General features: G+C 48.8%; 2 non-coding genes across 2 annotated transcripts; one reads left to right on the top strand and one right to left on the bottom strand.

Moving 5' to 3' along the window:
* Window positions 1-2,249: 2,249 nt before the first annotated feature.
* On the top strand, window positions 2,250-2,320 carry TRNAG-GCC (transfer RNA glycine (anticodon GCC)). The gene has a single exon. It is a non-coding gene; the product is annotated as a tRNA-Gly (tRNA).
* A 252-nt stretch (window positions 2,321-2,572) lies between these two features.
* On the bottom strand, window positions 2,573-2,644 carry TRNAA-CGC (transfer RNA alanine (anticodon CGC)). The gene has a single exon. It is a non-coding gene; the product is annotated as a tRNA-Ala (tRNA).
* Between the last annotated feature and the right edge of the window lie 6,459 nt (window positions 2,645-9,103).

Below are 9,103 nucleotides of genomic sequence, written 5' to 3' on the forward strand. Positions count from 1 at the left end.
TGCTCTGCAGCAGGAAGATGCTGTGTCAAGCCTTAGCCAGAAGCTAAAGGTGACCCAGAATGGAAAAAAAAATGTATTTGTCCCCTTCTGGGGGATAAAGAGGCCTAAGAAAATCCTCTTCCTTCTTCCTGTAACAAGTTTCGGCTTCCTTGTTTCTGGTGAAGGTCTATGGTGTCTCCTCAGCTGCCTGAAAGACCTTTGAACTGAACCGAAGGGGACTCAGGATGCCCTGAGTCATTACAAGATAATCCCTCTCACCTGATCATCAGATGTTGGACAGAAATGTAAAAAAGTACATTTTAAGCAATCTTACTAAAAGAAGTTCCTTAGATGCTATAACCTTTTCTATGAAGTTGGATTCTTGATGCCATTCAAGCCATCTACTGAACTTCTAAAATTCTGTATGTTTTACGGATGACAGCTGGAGACACATTTATTTTTATGAAGTATTTGTACTTCAGTTTTGGTTAGGACAGCAATTTCACAGAATGGTCCTGTACACAGGGCCATACACAGAACACACCCTTCTGCACTGAGGCTTTGCAGGGAGCATCCTCCCAACCCTTGTGATGATTAAGACCATGAACTCCTAAGGGCTCCTTGTCTCACCAGAATAGGATGCATGTTCTTAAACAGCTGAAGCAATCCTATGAAATTTTCACCAGTTCTGCAACTCTGGACCCCCGTTTTCTAGTATGACAGGTCTCCATTCTCCCCCTCACTCAGCACTCCCCCACACACAGTTATTTCTAAGGGGAAGCCAAGTATGAGCCTGTCACACAGCTTGGAAAAGGGTTTCCAGGGCGTGTTCTAGAGCCACACTTGAGCTCCACTAAGGCACGTGAGTTGCCAAACCCCTCCTGATTTACAGTTCTCTGGAGTACATCAGCCCATGTACACCCCTGGCCTCGTGGTGTCTCAGCTCACCAGAAATGAAAGGGGCTGAGAGAGGGAAACTCGTTCATTAACTATTGCTGTTTACCTCAGCGTGGCTAAATTTTAGCTGTGGTACAACAGTGAATTAGAGGCTTCTCAATACAAATACTTTTTGCCTAGCTTTGTGATTTCCAGCCCTGTGCTTGTCTGGGAAAGGACTTTTTCAAGGCTGACTGATGCAACTGCAAGCAATAGCCGAAATAATAGTTATTACTTGAAGTACTTACTATGTTCCTCTCCACCAGTGGAAATTAAGAAATTGCAGTGAAGCTCAGGGGAAGGGAGCTGTGATGGCATTGTCACTGGGCCGGGGGCAACTGGGAAATGCTGTCACCTGGTATCCAGCTGGCTGGCGAGCAAACCATGGCCTTGATGTTCTTTCCAGGTTCACTGAGAACACAAGTTTTGCTCCACTTCTGCAGAAGAAATTCACCTTCTCGATGAGCTGAATGTGCAGTTGGGAAGAGCTGGGTAGCGGCTGCAGGACGTGTAAGCAGAGGGCTCTCTCTTTACGTTTTGGTGTTAACAGCAATTCACACGGGAGATTGGGACGTTGTTCGAGGCACCAAAGTACTGTTCGCTGAAGAGGAAAACACCTGTGTCCTCCCTTCCGTGAGACGGTTGGCGGTGGGTGTTCATCCCGCCCGCAGCGCAGCAGCTCTCCCTCTCCTGCCCTCATCCTCACGTTCTCCTGGTGTGAAACTCTTGACGTTGCTTTTCCTTGAACCCTTCAGCTCATGCGTCGCCGTTCTTGGGAGCGTGTCCAAGACAAACTGAATGTCAAGGCTGCACACAATTTAAATCAGAACGTGGCATCGCTACACCCTGGTGCAAGCCACGGCGTTGTATTGATCTCTCCTCACTACCTGTACTTACGTTGTCCTGAAACTTCAGGATCCGCAGCACCACATCAACTGACAAAACAGAGGTAGACTGGGACGCTGTGCACTGCTCGTTCCTTTATTAGAAGATCGTGTGAGCCTCTAAGCTCTTAAGTGGTGGCAACCTCTGGCAGAGTCCTTCCAGTCCTGGAAAGGAACAAACCCACACCTGCTGTGCCCTGCTCGGAAAGCTTTTCAGTGCAGAGGATGAGGGGGGTGTTGTACAATTTTCTAAAGGTTTTTTTTAATCTTTTAAAGGAAAAATGTGTACAGACATTGCTAACTTTGTCAAAATTTTTTTCCTTGTTCGGGAAATAACGGCTCAAAACTGCTGGCCGCGAACGTGTAGGGTTTTTTTTAAAACAATAAAATAAAGAGCAGACCTGCGCGCCCGCGCTGGAGGGAGCGGCGCGGAGCGGGGCTGCCGGGCGCGCATTGGTGGTTCAGTGGTAGAATTCTCGCCTGCCACGCGGGAGGCCCGGGTTCGATTCCCGGCCAATGCAGCTTCCTTTTTCGGGGACCCCCCCGGAATATATTTTTCTTTTTTTTTTTCTCCCCGCGAGGTTCCTGCGGCGGGAGAAGCGCCGCCCGGGGCTGGGGGCGAGAAGCCGCGTCGTGCCGGCGGCCTCAGCGCGCTGCTTGGCGGCGGCCTGTCCCTGCGGTTAAACCGGCGGCCGCGCCGGGAGGGGACGGAAAGACTTGAAAAATAAATAACATTTAAAAAGGAAAAGGTATGAGAAAAAAAATACAGCGCCTGGAGATGCCGGGGATTGAACCCGGGACCTCACACATGCGAAGCGCGCGCTCTACCACTGAGCTACATCCCCGGCTGCGGGCCCTGCGCGCCGGGCGCTATCAGAACCCGCCCGCCCGGGGCCGGGCCGAGCTCCCGCCTGCGGCGGAGGGGCAGTGTCAGCGGTTCCCCGCCCCGCAGCCCGCGCCCCCGCGGCCGCCCCCCACCTCGAGCGGCCCCGGGCCGCCCCGCGCAGCCGGACGCCCCGAGCCCGCCTGGGCATCCCCGCCCGTTCCGCCAAGAGCCCAAGGGCCGGCCTAAACCGCCGGCGTCTTCCACACGCTGCCTTTAATCTCGGGTTTTCCTGCCAAACTGAAGCTCCTACATTGCCAAGTAAGAGATCATGACACGCGCTCCTTCCAGGGCGTTTTTGCTACCTAAACCTGGGCTCAGCAGGCTCAGAGCCCTGATGCTAAAAGAAAAAGAACCGAACCAGGTTATTTCCGTGGTGTCTTCCCAGTAAAACCAGCTTTATTGGGAACTACCTGGTCCCACGCTCCGTTCAGGTGTATTTTCAGGATCTAAGCTCCCCTCGACCTGCACCTGCCCCGTAACACGTAACGCTCTAGCACCTTCCCTGCGCACTCACCCACGCGGGCGGCAGCACCCGTCCCGCAGAGCCTGAGGTGAGGAGCACCCGTGGGCGCCGAGCCCCTCCAGTGCCCCCGTTTTGACATCCAGAACCTCGGCGACTTGGGATTTTCTATCCTGTCAGGAAGCAGCGTTTAAAAGCTTGACTTTCTCCAAAACAGATTTTAAGCAGCAGCTGTCTGGGAGTTACTGAATCTGATTTTCATAATTAACGCGACATAGAAACTATCGGACGTGTCTGCTAAAGCACTGAGGAGCAGTGGCTCCTAAACCAAGGCTGAGCCCAGGGTGCACAGCGGTTAATACCAACCGCTGCAATAAAAACAAAAAGCAATTTAAAACCTTCTCTTCAGGTTTTTCTCCTTTTGTTTACCTTTCTGTAGACTTCAGAATAGCAGAAAATGAATAATACAGATATTACTACGCCTTTATGGATTTCTCAGCCTTGATGGACAGTCAGTCCAATTGCAAAACTTCCCGCTTGGGCGGCGGATCAAGGCAGAGCACGCTGAAGCTGCTGAGAAGAGCAGCTACGGATCCAAAGCATATCAACAAGTATTTAATTACTACCCCTGCGGAACCAATACAGGAGCTTATGTGCTGCCTATATTAAAGTGAAACTGCGCTTCTATTGCAGCTGCATCTAAATATCTTCTAGACCGTCACCTACCAAATAGAGAATAAATTGAATTACTGAGGCAAGACTCCACATCTGGATGCTACGGGAGAGAGTAAGATTCCTTACACTGAGCTGTAAAGTAAAACAAAATGACCCGTAGATGGCTATAAATGGCCTCGGTGGTAAGCCCAAGCCTAGCAGAACTGCGTGTTCTTAAAACTCCGGGAGGCCGGGATGGAAAGCAGCCGCTGCCGTGGGAGCGGGCAGCTCCCAGCGCCGCACACACACATCTCCACAGCCCGTGGGCCTTCCCAGGGCGGCCCACAGCGCCCGGCCCGCCCCGACGGCTGGAGGCAGCCCCTGGTTCCAGGAAACACTTTGTCATCTTGGGCCGAGCAGTTTTAATGCTGCTGGATGCCACGGCACAAGCTCGACATTCAGCTTTCTCAACAGCTCTCTCAGAGGACTACATTCACCTCTTTGTGTTTGGGTTTCTCTGCTGACATCAGGGAAAAACAATGTCACTCTGTTATCTGGCAGCTCCTCCGCATTCCTTGGTGGGATTAACTCATTCCTGGGACCTCGCAAGGCCTCCGCGCGCGTTCCGGGAGGCCTCCCTTCTCCCTGGGGACCGGCTGCTCATTGTAGCCAATCGAGTTTTTGCATTTTTCATTGATTCCCATTAGATGCATGCTTAAATTCACTCAGTTTTCCACAGCTGATGGATATCTGTAGCCCAGCCCGAAAAGAGTTCCGTGTCAAAGTTACCTGCTGCGTGGGCTGCTTAAGAGGGACCACAGGGGAACTCTGCAGAGAAGGTGGACATACTGTAGCTGGGCTACAGCTTCCTATCACCGCACTTCTTCCCAGGATTAAAGGCTTGCACTCAAAATTCCTTCTTAAAATACACGTTCACATTCGATAAAATACAGCAGCAAGGCATAGCAGCATAAAACAAACACCAGGAGAGTGTTCGTTTGGCTGCACACCTGCCTGGCCTGCGCCCTGGCTAGACCAAGTTTGCAAGGGTCCAGTGAGTCAGTGCAGAACAGTCACGAACCCCGTACATTATTTAGACTATATTTAGCATTCCTATCCTCCTCCAAAAAACATTCCTGCCAGAGATCAGGAAAATTGTACAGTGACAAATTTCAGAGATTATGAACAACACACTCACTACTTACGTATGCCACTTACTGAACCATTTTAAATAATAAATGTATGAGAAAAAAAAAAACAAAAACAAAAACCGAGGACAGAGGTGTGATTTGCAAAGTTAAACAACTGAAAAAATTGCCGATGTTACATTTACCAAATAGTTTTCATCTACTGCCACTCGTCGGGGAATACAGCGCTCAGAATGACCTTTAGGCAGTTCTGCACATACATCGGGCTGAGTTCGAATGAAGTTGCAATCTTAAATCCTCTGATTTAAGAGATGAAGTTACAATCCTAAATTCCTCCTGTATTTTTACTCCTTTGATTTTTATTGAATTAACGCCCTTGTTTGTGGCAAAATGGAGAAATAAAGCAAGGAAGCCTTCCATGAGTTCCCAGTCACGCAAGGTGTACTACGAAGTCTAAGTGTTTAGCTGGTTTTTGTTGTTCCCAGTGAGAACATCACAAGAACATCCCAACAGTACAGGCTACAAATCGGCCCATAGTAAAGAATTATGAAAGTTAGAGTTAAGAAAGGAAATAAAAAGGCAGAAAACAGGATTAAAGTACTGAACGATTCATTAGGGTTGCAGACAGATAAGCAAATTATAGCCCTGCAGAAGTTATTTGACTGGCAAATTAATTACACAATATTACAATGGTTTTATCAGCCAAATTTAGCCCTCAGGAAGCAGGTAGGAGTCTGCATGACTTAATAAAATGAGCCTCGACCAGTCTTCAGCTTAATCAGAGATGAAAATTAACATTTCAGGATTTGAGGCAAATAGGAGCCTTTTGTAAAGCCCAGAAAGACGGAGTCTAGCACAATTATACAGGTTTACACAGATTATAAAGCCGAAGTGTCCAGACAGCGGCCTGCTCCTGCCTTCTTCACAGGCCTTCGGTTTACAGACCTCCCCCAGAGCCAAGGTCGGGGCTCATCTGGAAACCAACACAGCAGTCTCCCCAGGACACACCGTTCCACAGGACACTTTAAATTTCTTCAGAGAAAGCCCAGCTAAAATAGTCTGCAAAATATTTTACCCCAGCCCTGCAGAAGTACATTATTATTTCTTAAAGCGCTGACGTATTCTCTGAACCTTATTCCACATTTGCAGTCCTCACCCTGTCCCCAGAATGCAGAAACATAATACGTAAGAAATACTTTTTTTTCCCAGTTTGCTTACTAAGTGTCACATTTTAAAGGAAGAGATATGATGGGCTCTCTCTTGGAACAAATGTTTTGGTTGTGCCTGTAAAAGTTTTGAAACCATATATACCCCAACTGGGACACATCACCTTCTGGTGGTGTCACACGACGGGCTCATTAGCCCAGTCTGAACCACAATATCGTTACAAATATTAGGTGAGATCTTTTCTGCTTGCATGAAATGACACAATAAGAAGGCAAGGCTCATAGTCATCACCTGAAATTAAACATAACCCTTACTTCAAGATACTACAGAGCGTTTCAGCTTCTGGTACTCCATTTTCTCAGGGGGAGTCTCTGGCTTTTCCGTTCTTCATGTTCTTCAGGTTACATCTGGAATCCAAACCATAAATGTTTTTCCTGGCAAAAGGAAGATGTAAATCTCTTGGAAATAAATAATTTTGAGACATTACAGGATGAGGTATGTAGCCCGTTATACTTAGGATAAAAATGTGTAGAACCAAACGGACCTGGAGATGTGGCCTCATATTGACAAGTGGTTTTTTGTGCTTAATAATGACTTTTCATTGTTGTGAATTACAACAGCCAACAATTCCCTCTATGCGTAGAGCTGAAACGTTGGATTTCTGCATGGACAAAACCAGTTCAACCGAGTGAGGGTTTTCTGTCCCACACCCGTCTGGTCTCTTCTTTCCCCCTGCAAGCCGGAGGCAAGCAGCCTCAAGCCGGGCTGAAGCGCCGTGAAACTCTTGATTGTCCTTGGCAATTCGGAGATCTTCCCCTGCACGAGTCTTAATGTGGTTCCACTAGCAGTTAAGTGAGCACGGTTGGCTTTCCACCAAACCCAGCGCTAAATAGGTGGATTAGGAGCAGGAGAGTGGCCCGTGCTCCCCCTCTCTGTGCAAGGGGAGCCCCAGGTGGGAGACCAGGTCACCCCAAACGTGCAGCTACCAAATCGTTCTGCTGTCCCTGTTCGTTTAAAAAAAACCCAAGGGAGCACGACTGTTAACCTTCTTCATCCCCAAAGGTACCCCCACCACGTCACGGCTCCAGGGCTGCCCAGAGAGAGTGGCTCGGGGGATGCACGGCTCCTCCCGTGAGCAGCACGGCCCCTTCAGTGCTTTTGCCAGCACAGGCTGCCTTTCTGAAGTTTTGGGGAACCATTATTCCCTTTGCCTCCTCTGCAGATCAGGGCCCTGCTAGACTCAGCATGCTCTCCCCTCGCAAATCATGAATATTCTCATCCAAACCCGTCTTTTTCCACTTTCCTAATCCGTGGGGGAAAGCAGACTTCTTTACCCAGGCTCACAGAGAACAAAAACCAAAATAAGGGCTGCTCCTAATAGTCCTGCGAAAAATACAACTGGATTTAATTTTTGTTACCAGGCTACTTTTGAGCTAATAGGAAACTGGAAAATTTGCATTTTCTCTCATTTCAGTTATATTATAATTACTGAATTAGAAAACTAATGCATTCAGTAGTTATTATATATTTTTTAATTATATAAAAATATCAGAATAACTGCTTTATTCCTCTGCACTAGTGTGAGTAGATGAGCACAAAAACGGTCTTAGAACAACATCTAGAACACATCTATCACATCCTGTTGTGGTTCTGCTGCCAGGGAGCCATATTGCAGCAAATGAACCTAAAAATAACTGTGAAAACGCATCATACGCCGAAGGACAACAAGAATTTGTTGTTAATAAAAAACAAAAGTGAAAGTCTTGCTGGCAACGGACGTCAGGAACACAAATGACTGAGACACCCTCAGGACAGGAGTTTAATGCTGTGACTCGAGTGAACAAATTCCCATCAGGGCTGTTCTACGTGGAGCCTCCAGTTCATCTCGTGGAAGACAAACGGGTGTGTGGTGTGGTGACGCCTTCAGCGGACCCGGCGGTTAAACCGCCTGTGCTGCTGCGATGCCGAGGCTGGGGAAGAAGAGCTTGCTCGGAGCCAGAAATTAGCAACGCCGTAAAATACCAGAAAATTCCCTCGTGCGCCCGTGAGGTTCCGCTTTCTGTTGGTGCGCAGAGGGTGGGTGCTGTCGGCGGGACTCACACCAACCTCTGGCCGCCCTGGCACGGGTGGGCGATGGGGTGACGGGGACGGGCCCCCGGCCCCCGCGCTCGGGGCCGGCTGCGGGTCAGCTCCTCGGCACACACGTGTCAGAGCTGTGCTCGGGGCGCTCCCTCAGAACCTTGGCCGGAATGTTTAGTGCTTTGCCTGTTCTTTGAGAATAGTAAATTGCATTTCGCTCATTTTACCCTCCCAGACTGTGTGATTTGGATGCCACTCACAGCGAAACGCATGATTGGTGACAGCATTTAGTTCAGGCCTCAGCTGAAGGTATTTCCCAAGATTTCCGCTGATTCCTTGATTGAAATTAGTCTCAGTACTGGGTGGGTGTGTTGACGGTAAAGGGGGTGGGCCTGCCCACTCCGCCTAGCTAATATATTGACAAGATTTAAACCAAGACGTTCTCTCTCGCGTCCACACAGCCGTTCCTCCTGCCCTTCCCCTGTCCCCTCTTCTACCCGTCCCTGCCTGCTCTCCTGAGAAGCGGCTCTTCCCCGCTGCCTGCGTTAGCCACTAAGTGTCTCGTGAGGCAGGGTCAAGGGTCCGGTTGTGTTTGTGTTTCTCAATATCCCACCTAATTCCTGCTCTAATTCCCACTGAATAAATTTCCCAAACTCACCGTCCAGGTGTTAACCTGCTGCAAGGTGCGGCGAATCAACAGGGAAACAAAAACGCAGCGTTACTACTTTGGCAGCTGCTTTCTCGGTCATATTTATGAAAGAGGCTTCTCTGCTCTAGATTTTTGTCAGTGCTGGTCTAGATCCTTGTGAGCTTGAGTGTCAGATCTCGTGATATAAGGCTGAACAACAATTAGGCACGCAGGACAATTGCAGCGTGTGTTAAAAGGGATCTTCATACAGCAGGGAGAATA

The sequence above is a fragment of the Athene noctua genome, chromosome 7 (assembly GCF_965140245.1).
Source record: "Athene noctua chromosome 7, bAthNoc1.hap1.1, whole genome shotgun sequence".
In the NCBI taxonomy this organism is placed as follows: domain Eukaryota; kingdom Metazoa; phylum Chordata; class Aves; order Strigiformes; family Strigidae; genus Athene; species Athene noctua.